Source organism: Drosophila navojoa, chromosome 5 (genome assembly GCF_054131105.1).
Source record: "Drosophila navojoa isolate 15081-1374.11 chromosome 5, UAZ_NAV_1.0, whole genome shotgun sequence".
In the NCBI taxonomy this organism is placed as follows: Eukaryota; Metazoa; Arthropoda; class Insecta; order Diptera; family Drosophilidae; genus Drosophila; species Drosophila navojoa.
Window position 1 is genome coordinate 22833348 of NC_142893.1, and position 11325 is coordinate 22844672.

An 11325-nucleotide genomic window follows, 5' to 3' on the forward strand; every position below is an offset into this window, starting at 1 on the left:
TATTCTTGAAATCGATTATCTATATCATGAGAAACAAGCAATATATACTATTGATACAAATTAATTGCAAGTTAGGATCTATTTAGTACTTTATTGTCATCATAGGATATTATTATTATTTATTATAATGTCTAAAATTTTGTAATGTCGATCTCAATTCATATTGAATTCTTCCATCAGTTAATTGTAGTCTAATTTCTCATTCAGATTTATAGTATATGTGTTCTAATAATATTTTCTTAAATCATTAAATCTAATTGAGAATCCTGGTTTAATGCTTATATGCTCTTTACGAATAGTTAGCAGGCTCTTACCTTTTTCCAATAATCCAATCCATTCCGCCCACTATAACATAGGAGACACAATTTATTTCAGGGTATTCAGCAGAGGGTTTCCGAGATTTGGCACTAATGAGTGTGGCAAATGCCATTGAAATACCCTAACTCAAAAAGTACAGTTAGCTGCGAGCAATGCGTTTGTCAATGTGATTGATTAGAAGCCCACATTTGGGGTCAGGTAGAATGCCCTAACTCAGACTCATCTCCTATGTGTCTTGCCAGACAATCTTGCCTAATATTTTATGCTCATTTAGGGCTCTAATAAACATAGCGGAATCTTTTATATACATTTCTTTCTTTTTTATTTTTGAGCCGCCCCTGCAAATGGTGTTAACTCTTGGCCAGACAATAGAGCGGATGGGAAAACTAAAACCTACGCCCGCTTGACATTTGGCTGTTGAGTAAACAAAAAGCAGAGACCCCGGGAGGAAGAGAGCGAAGGGAAGACAGCAAGAGCAGAAGAAGGCTGGCTAGAAAGGAGAGAATTGTTTGTTTGAGACGAAGGTCAACAATTGGCAACAGTTGCAGTGCAGTTGCATTGCTTGGTGTTGCCTTTCAGGGCAGAGAATAGAGGCTAGACAGCCAACAACAAATTGAATACAGAAATTCGCAAAAAGAAAATAACAGAATTGCATTTAAAATTGTGTCATTTCAAGCCAGAACCAAGCTGAAGCAGCAGCACACAGGACACACCTGGTCTGTCCTGTCCCAATTTCAAGGAGTTTTACTCTCCATTTTAATTGTGGGAAGAAAAAATCATTTCGTAAAATAATTTATGCAACATTTGTTGGCACTGTATCGAACTCTTGTCGCTATCCCCATTCTCCCCAACGCCCCCCCCCCCCCCTTTTAGCTGCTATTAAGCTCGTTTTTAAGTGCTACTCAGCTCTCTCGCTCTCTCTCTCTCCCTCTCCCGGTTTCCGTCTATCTCTGTCTCTGTCTTTGTCATTCTCTGTGTCCGTCATTCACACTCTTTCTCTTTTCCTTGTGCCTTGCACTTGAAATTTTACGCTTGCGAAGCAATTTTCTTGTCTCGGGCCTCGCCTTTTATTTCGCTTCTCATTTTCTTGGCCTCTTCTCTTACACTTTTTGCTTTTCGTTTTCCAATCTTAATTTTCTTCGCTTTCGCTCTCGTTGTTGTTGTTGTTGCTGTTGTTTCTCTGTTTGGGGTTGAAAAAATAATTCATTTATGCAAATGAGGGGTGTTTAAAATTAAGCAAAGAGCACGTAGGCCGAAAGTAGCAGTGCCAACAACAACAACAGCAACAACGACGACAACAATGGGCGCTGCGGCCATCGTGAAGGAGGTGAAGTTGGCAGCATCGGGGACAACGCTGCGAAGCGACTGAAGCTGGCGATGGAGCAGCAGTCAAAGCTGGAGCACAGCACGCGCATTGGAAAATGATAAAAACAAAAGGTTTTTCCCTCACTCCAGCCGTTGCCACCCTTACCAACCGGTCGGCCCCCCACATCCAACGCTTGGCCACTCATCTTTCGGGTATAAGTTACAATTTGTAAGGTTTTAATGGCGTTTCCCCTGTAAAGACTGCGGCCACCCGATTCTTAACGGGCAGAAATCAAAAGCAAGATCTGTGCCTTCAGTGGGTGGGGGTGGGGGTGGGTGTGTGTGTTGGGGAAGTATGAGTGAAGGAGCTAGAGGACTGAACAACTGGCCTGCTGGGCAATGTTTTCCCAGAGCTGAATGCCGAGTCTTTAACAAAGCCCACTAACATACCGAAATATTCAAGCATTTGATTGAAAATATGGGAATGGAAAGCTCCCTTTAGTATTTTAATGAAAAATCGTAAGAAGCGAAGATTTGCTTAAATACCAGCACTGAAGATTTTTAAATAGATCTAATCTATGACCCACGTAGAGCTTCCGTATGCTTTAAGCCCAGCTCTCTCCTGCCCCTGGACGGGCACATGGGTCGCTTGTTTGTCTTCGCTACACGCGCATAAATAAAACTCATTGCTGCAGACTTCTTCCCCAGGACTTGGGTGTGTGGGGCCAAAAAGTTTGACCAATAGAATTTTGTTGATTTTTCGTGGTTGAAGTTTCCGTTGTTGTTGTTGTTCTTGTTGTTGCAGTGGAAGATAAATGGCAATGGAATTAATTAAGTTGTTAATTTCCCATTAAGCAGTGCGAACAGCACGTAGCAAACACATGTGTGTGTGTGTGTGTGTGTGTGTGTGTGTGACGTATGGTGGGAGGGAGAGGGCAAGGGAACGCCTCGAGACATGTCCTGACAGCACTTGACAAAATTATGTGCCTGGCGGCTGCGTTTAACCTTTCAGCGACTCGCAACACAAACAAACATCAGGGCCAAAGGCTCCAACTTTCTAAATCTCTCTCTCCCTGGTTCTCTCTTCTCTCTTTCCCTGTCAATTTACACATATGTGTGTGCGGGTCGGCGAGTGTGTGGCAAAGTCGACCGCAGCAGCACGCGTCAACATTTAGTGTTGGTTTACCACACACACACACACTTTGGCTCACACACACTCGGCGTGTGTGTTGTGTGTATTAGCATATGAAAGCCTCGCACCCGTCGCATTACAAATCGCATGCTTGCAGCACCCTAAGCGAAAGGATTCGCACGCCTGCACAGCGCACACACACTCGCATACATTCCACTCATGTGTGTAAAAAATACGCATAAAAAGCAAACCACGCGCGGCATTGACTACCCATTATCCTGCCAGGGCATATCCTTGCCTTCCTTTCACTGCCTTCACTGCCGCTAATAGAGCGTAATAAATGTCATGTTTATGCCAGAGTGAGCTACTCCTTTCGCCCTCATGTCCTCCCATATGTGTGCTTGCTTATATGGACAACCCTTCGTCAAACAAAAAAAAAAAAGGACCTTGGCTTATCAATTTGCTCGCTGCTGCTGTGAGTGAGCTGTTTATTTGCCAATCGCCAGGGCACTTTCAGATTGCAGATTTCGGGTCGATGATTGATAATTGTCGACAACCCGTATGGAGTATCTATTGAGGACAATTTCACCAGAGCCCAATCTTCATTATCTAAACTCTCATCTCAAAGGCAATTTATGTTCATACAACCAATCACCTGTTTAGAGTGCTCACGAAGGATTGGGCGGTAGTTTCTCCTGACAACTCTGCACTGTAATTTAGTAATTGAATTTAAATTGTAGGACTGTCAGCAGATTTAGAAAATGAATAGCTTTCTGAGCACGTGGTGAGTGCGAGAAACATTTGTCGCATGCATGTAAAAATTAAAAATACTTTATGAAATTCATGAACAGATCTCCTATTTTTTAAATTTTATATGAACTAATTTAATTGATTTAGGATGCTTACTTTTTACAGGCATAGATCAACAGTAATTATTAATATTTCTAAAAACCAAAATAAAATAAACAATTACGAAGACTAAATAAAGTATATTGAAGAGATTAAACTTTAGTAGTATTAGTATTAGTATTTTGTTTTACAATTACAACTTATTTATAATATACCGAATTTAATAATGGTATTGCATTATATTATTACTTTCTGTATTAGATCCCATTAATACCATCAAGTAAAGAGCCCTTATTCACAATTTGTGTTTGACCTTATAAATAAGCAATAATTTCATTTGTTAATATAGCCATGTTAATTCAAACTGACTGACAAAGAGGAACAGAGATAGGGAGACAGAACAAAAAAAAAAAAAAAAAGAACAGACGCCAATATTATGAACTATAAAATATTCATATGCAGTTGCTTTGGCATTTGGCCTCACATTTGCCTTTGCCTGTTGGCGCGACATATCAGAAAAACACATTAACAAATGTCCTTAGGTATTACGTGGCTCCATCCGCGGCTGTGGCTGAAGAGCCTGCCACTCATCTAATTGCATTAGAAGGTAGCATTAAGATTGAGTTCTGGGCGTTTCTTGGGCTGCCACCCTCGCGATATGTCGGCAGCAATTGCAAGGCCTAGGCACATGTTGTCATGTCCTTTGGCTGTCGCTTCGACTGTCTCCGTTTTACTTTTCCTTTGCCCTGCCTCGCGCTTGTCTGTCTCGCGCTTTTCAAATTTTATGACATTTTTATGCGATGCAGTGTGGGCGTGTGCCGGGGGCATATGTCAACGCACCTATGGCCGAGAGCTGTGGGGCTACTATCCCCCCTTTTACCCCTCCCCAGTTGCTCTTGGATTTGTGTTTTACGTTGATTTCGCGCGAAATGTCCACGCGTTGTAAAACAAAAACAACAACATGTTTGTTTTATTTCGTTTTGTTACATTTTTGTTTTTGTATCTTCGCTGTTTGCTTTTATGTAGCGGCTTTTAAGTTTTTATTACATCTACGTCATAATTGACGTAATTGTTTTGGTAGTTTTTTGAAAGCTTTTTGCTGTCCTTTAAGCACTTAGGCCTAACATAAATGAAGCCGCTTTAGCTCAGCGAAAAATAAAATGAAAGACATATATTATTTAGGTGTGTATAAAAACTAAATAAATATTAATAAAGGAAAACTTTCTGTGGAATGCAGCTATAAACATTGTATCAGCATCTGCAACCGAGCCAAAAGCCCCACATCTTATTACCTTGAAATACTAGGATTATTTATGCTTGTCTGTTGTTAAATTGTTTAGTTGCAAATCGAAACTTGAAACCTATGGAGTAAATTCTTATAACTTTTCATTGAGCTCGTTTAATTAGTCAATCGAATTCTTCACTCCTTCGTCTTTCCTCTGCTTTGATCAAAAGACGCTCAATTTAACACTTAAAAAATAGATTGCAACTTTTATATAACACTTTTGACGCAACTGTACCTACTCAGCCAGTTTCAGTCATTAGCACAGCCTTTGCGGGCGCACATCAAAAGAGTTGCCAAGGATATGTGCACAGCCAGCCAGCCAGCCAGACAGACAAAGAGGAAGCGCAGACACACAGAACCAACAACGCTCGAAGCGCCAAATTGCAAACTTAATAACAAAGGGCTCAGGAGCAGGGGTACACAGGCATGCATATACATATGTATATGTATATCTCTCTTTGGAGAAAATGAGCGAGATAGAGAGAGATTGGGGAGTGGGGAGTGGGAGGCTCATAATGAAAACGAGGCAAATGCAAATGAACAAAAGGCAACATGCCATATATAGAGCCAAGTGTCAGAGCCAAGAGTTGCTCAGCCACATCAGCGTCAACATCCTTGGCAGGAAAATCAAAGCACCAAATGAGAGAAGCGGGCAGGGAGCGAGAGGAGAAAAAAATGCCAAAAGCCAAAGCTAAGGAAACGCAGCTCGAGAAGATGAGCAAAATAAATGGAAAAATTGCGAAAAAATAAAATTAAAATATCGATCAACAGTCGGCAGCAACAGCTAACGAACTCGAACCCCTTCCGCAAAAGCGGGGGGCGTCGGAGGAAAGGGCGAGCGGAGGCACAAATGAGAAAGCAGACGAAAGGGCTTCTGATATGAGCTTTTGGCGTACTCCTGGCTGCTGTCTAAGGCCGAGAGGCGAAAGGCGAGAGGCGAGAGGCGAGAGGCGAGAAGTGACTATATACCCAAGAGTTGAAAGTGGGGGCCCTGTGGTTGAGGAGGAGGAGGAGGAGTGCGGGGTGGGCAGGTCGCTGTGCATGTCCTCGACGTGCGCTCTTAAAATTAAAAGCATGTTTGATGAGGAAATTGAACTGGCATGTAAATGTGTGCGTATGCGTGTATGTGTGTATGTGTGTGTCTCAAAGAAAAGCAAAGCAAAAAAAAAAAATGTTGCCCAGGGTGGCATTAACCCCCCCACAAGCTTAATTCATCAGAGGACGCTTGCCGTTATCCTTTGCTGCGCTGATATCTAGACGCGCGCTCCGCTTCGCCTCGGCTCTCCTCAGCTCAGCTCAGCTCTGCTCCGCTCATTTCTCTTAATTTCATTCACCCTTTGCAAATGAGCCCGGAGGAGGGGGCAGATGGGAGCACAACAAAAAATTTTCCACATTATTTCAGACGCTGCGTCGCCGTCGACGCTATTCAAATTTTTGTACTTTTGCTTTGCACGCGCTCGCTCGCGACTTTTCCTTGTTTTCGCTTTTACATTTTTTAATAGCTAGAGAAATTTTCGCGGCTGCCTTAAACGAAGGGTGGCACATTTTTTCTGCTTTTTTTTTCCTTACAGCATGACAACCCTACCCACATTCTGCCTGTGTGTGTGTGTGTGCGTGTGCGTGTGGCACTTAAAACGTTTTTTAGAAAGTTTTTTTGCCGCGCACTTGCGGGTATTAAACTTAATGTTGATAGTGTAATTTTATATTTAAGAGCAAAGCTAAGCAACAAAAAAAAAAAAAAAAAATAAAAGGAGGAAGGAATACCACGCTAGGGTTGTGCGGTGTCTATGTCAACAGCTGAGTCTGAGTCTCTCTTTTTTTTTTTTGCCAGACGAGGGGGTGACACTTTTTTTCTATGCCCAAAACATTTAGATTTTTTTTACTAGCTCAACGGGTTCTAATTGAAGTCAAGTTGATTTATTTAAAGAGAGGGGGTTTCATTTTCGAATGGATATTGGGTCAACAAGTTCTGGGCATATCAAACTACTTTGCCTTTTAATTATAATTCATAAAATAGTTGAAATATTTTTCTGCGTCTCTTTCAGTTTCTTTTCTTCAACCAACTCTTGCTGTCGGCTAATTTGAGGCAGCTCCATGAGTTTCTCTCAACCTATTCTGCTGCTTAAATAGAAATTACTTCATCGATTTTTTTGTATTTAACTCTCCATCCAACTTTCAAATAGGCCGCAGGATAAGGAAGAACCAGAAGCAAAAAAATGGGTCTGACGCGCGCTTCCGTCGACCCCCACACAAAAGATAGACGAAAAAAACTTGAGACACGCAGTTTTTTCTTTTTTTTTTTTTCAACGAGTTTTTAATTTAAGGGTAGCACTCAGCATCTTTTTATTCTCTTGCTGCGCATCCTTTTGAATCCTTGCCCGGTGGGTAGCCTAATGAAAAGTCACCGTCAATTAGAGGGTCGCCACGCGTCCCAAAAAAAAAAAAAAAAAAAAAAAAAAAAAAACACAAATCAAATTAGAAGTAGAAAGCAAAAAGTTGACAAAAAAATTAAAAAACAAATAAAAAAAATGAAAAACTGAAAAAATTCGACCAAAAGTCAGAGAACACGAAGGACCCTTCGCCAGAAATCCTGTGAAACCAAATGAGCCACGACATCGCCAGGAGTAATATAGAAAAGAAAACACAATTTACATTGGCAGACAGACACTTCAGAATGCAGAAAGATGAGCATGGAAATAAGCCAAAGACGTGTCTGCGCATTTTCTGATATTTTGCAGGACATTTTATTTGCTCGAATGCCTATTGTTTTCGTTGATCCTGCAGTATTGATAAACCCCATTTGTAGCAGACAACTCTTTCTTTGCGATGAGATCTGTGCATGTAATTGCAGATAAGCCACGTCTGGCTTCACTGATTGCCAGCTCTAGGCTGCGCATACAAGTAGGCAATGCTTTTCTTCAAATACCCTTTCGAAAGGTACACAAATGGGGACTGCTAGGTATCAAAGGGTAGCGAATAGTCGGACAACATTTATATGTTATAGGGATATAGAAGGAGAACTTTCTAACTTTCTTTTTATATGACTTATCTGCTCAGTGAGAGCACAGCAAATTTAACATTTTGAAGCATTACAACTGATTGAGTGAGAAAATTAGTTTGGCATCGACATCAACTTAGCAGAAATAACTGCGTAGATGCTTGCATTTCCTCAAATTCCTACAAATATAATAAATAATACCCTTTCCAGTTCTTTCATTCTAATTCTCTTCTGAGCAATACAAAAAATATATATGTGGCAAACAATATTCATTACAGTAATATTCATCACAAATAATTTGAATTAGGCATAATAAATAAATTGATTTTAATTGTTTTATTTAATATTCTATTCATAATAGGGTATTTTCTAGTCCTTATAGTATGAGGTACACTCCATTCTGTTGTGTTTTTGGCTTTGTCTACCTGCTGTGCACGTGTGTGGCTCTGTCAATATTTGTGGCACACACACACATGTGTGCTTGTTGCGGAAGTAACCTGATTTTTTGTGCAAAAACAAATGCAAAGGGACGCTGGCTGTTGGCATTGGTGGGGGCAGGGGGCCAGCCCGTGGAGCTGTGTAAACTGCAATGTCCTGTGTGTGCGTCCTGCTGGCTACTGGCTGCTGTGTTTGGACATGTGTCTGCGCCGGCTGGCTTGACCAGAATCCAATATTTGCCCAAGGCATTTAGCTTTTTGCGAAATAAAACGGAACAAGCAGTGAAGGCGCCGCAGGGCACGGCAGAGAGGCCATTGGGCAGCTGTCAGCCGCAGAAACGGGAGCTCAGGCTAGGACAAGCCTTTGAGCCGAGCCGAGCGACTCACCTTTGGCCCAGCAGCTGTCAAAAATGTTAATGGGCGTAAATGAGACGCCCAATAAGTGAGCGAGAGCGAGAGCGAGAGCGAGAGCGAGTAAGTAAAGGAAAGGTATGGAAAACTAATTTCCGCTAGGCGAACAACAAAGACGCCTCTCGCTTGTCTTTCGCCGCAAACCAGGACGTGTGCCAGACGTATCCTCAGCGCAAATTGCAAGCCTGCCGATCGCACGCCAAGGATTATGCTCCGTATGCAAATGGAAAATTGAAAAACTGGGAAAACTGCATTGCGAGTCAATAGCGAAACCGAAAACCCTTTTCAAAACATACCTAGCTAAACAAAGATCAGTCTATGGGGTGTAGTTTGCTTCCTTCTATTTTTTTAAATTTCGAATTTGCATATGACAGAAAAAAATTATATATTCAAAAAAGTGAGGCTCTGTGCCTGGCCAGGTCACACGACGACAAATGCACACCCCTCAGCAGTTTTTTTTTTTTTTTTTTTGGTTCGTGTGTTACCCAGACAACGGTTCGAGTCCTGCGGCTGTGGGCAACCCTTTTAGCTGAAAGGGTTTTTCACAAGTTATATTTTTTTAATTTGCATTTTGTTGGGATTTCGAAAATCAAGTTCGAAACTAACCCCAGACGTGCTGCTTCCCAGTACCCAGCTTCCGTCCAGAGCCCGTTTTTGTGGGTACAGTTTTTTTTTTACTTTTTTACTTTTGTATTTGACAAGTGAATATTCATGTAATTTTTTTCAGCTATGCAAGGGTTAAAAACTTTTTTAGACTCGAGGTATAAAAAAGCATGCAGAGAGTGAAAAAAACGTGGGTACTTTAGCATGTGCTCGTGCAGAATAATTTGGGTTGATTTGGTAGAGCCCGCCAGGAAAAAAAAGAGTTGAAAAACTGATGCAGGCGCCATATAGGGTGTTGCGGCGCGGATCAGCTGAGCGTTGCTAGGAATCAACTTTCATTGCGTGTACCACAATAAACAGGGGAATCTAAAGAATAGTATGATTAAAGAATTAAAAAAAAAAAAAAAAAAAGCAAACAAAATAATTTATCTTGAGGTATAGTATAGTATTAATTCTAACTTTCAAAATATTACTTAGTTCGGCTTTCTGGCGATTAAACATTTACATATTAGCCCATTTGGCTAGTGTAAATAAAAAAAAAAACATTACAAATTATAAAATGATCAGTTTTAAATAAATTTAAAGAATAAATAATTGAAATGAAGCAGGTTTTCTTTCAACTAACTCGTTTTCTGTAACACCCTGTATGTGCCCGGTCTCGCATAATATCCGCTTAAAAAACTCAAAATTCATAAAACTTGGCAACCAAAAAAAAATTAAAAAAAAAATTCGCTGCAAAACGCAAAAGTTGAGCACGAAAAAAAATCAAGAGAGTCCTTCTGCTGAGACGGAAGCATGCAGGCAGCCAGCCAAAGGGTTGAGATGGGTTGGAATGGAAAAAATTGTAGGTATTATGATGAAGAAGAAGCGCGCAGCATTGCATGCAAAACGAAAGTTAATCACAAAATACATAACGGTAAAAAAAGAATAAAATAGATGAACACAAAAAAATGAGGCAGACGCGCGTTTTTTGCTTTTCTGTTTTTTTTTCTTCCTGCGAGGGGTTAACTTAATTTATGCGCATCGAGAGGCTGAAAGCGTGGCAGCGACTACGACTGCGACGCCGACTGAAGCAGCGACAGCAGTAGAGACTTGAGCTGAAGCTGAAGCTGAAGCTGATTATGCAGCGCGAGCTCAGTGGAAATGTTTTTCTTTTCTCTTTCTCTTATTTTTTTACCGTTCGGTTTTTAATTTGAAAAATATGCGACGCTTGCTCCGTTGTTGTTGTTGTTGTGGGTTGTTGATGATGTGGATGGAAATCCTTTGGCATTATTGGAAATTATTGATTTATGATTTGCAATATGCTACACATTGCTCGCAACTGTGTAGAGAAGAGATAAATAGAAATATGTATTTGATGGGGAATTGCCATGATGGACTAGCTGCAATATACAGGTGAGAGATATTGTGATCTTAGTGAGCTTTAAAAACTAAAAACTTAATGCCAAACAAATTCTATACCTGCTAATAAGTAACGAATTATCTGAAACTATCTTTGTCTAAGTTTCGATGGATTTAAGTTAAGTAACAGCCGATGAAAAAGTTATGATTAAATAAAATAAAGATGTATTATAGGTTAGAGGTATCAAGCTACTTAATGATTGATGATTTATTTTTGAAAACCGTGTGTCCTGTTTTTTTGACAACTATTATTGTTGTAAGGACTCCAACTTTGATTTGATTAATAAATCTAATATGTTTTTCCTCTTTATATAAACTTGAATACTAAAATAGAATCGTTGTCAGTTGTAACTCACTACAACATGAGAAACTCGAAATTTCGAGATCGGAAACCAATAATTGTAGACTAATTCCGACACAATTAGCGAAGGACATTTTCGAATCTCTCTTATAGACTTTCTTGTCAGCTTTTCTAGACTTTCATATTAAAAGCAGTGGCCAAGAAAACAAGAAAAACAAGTTTCGAATACTATTATGTATTTTTGAGAGCAGCACGCCTATTTACAAATGCTGGCCTTGGCTCTTC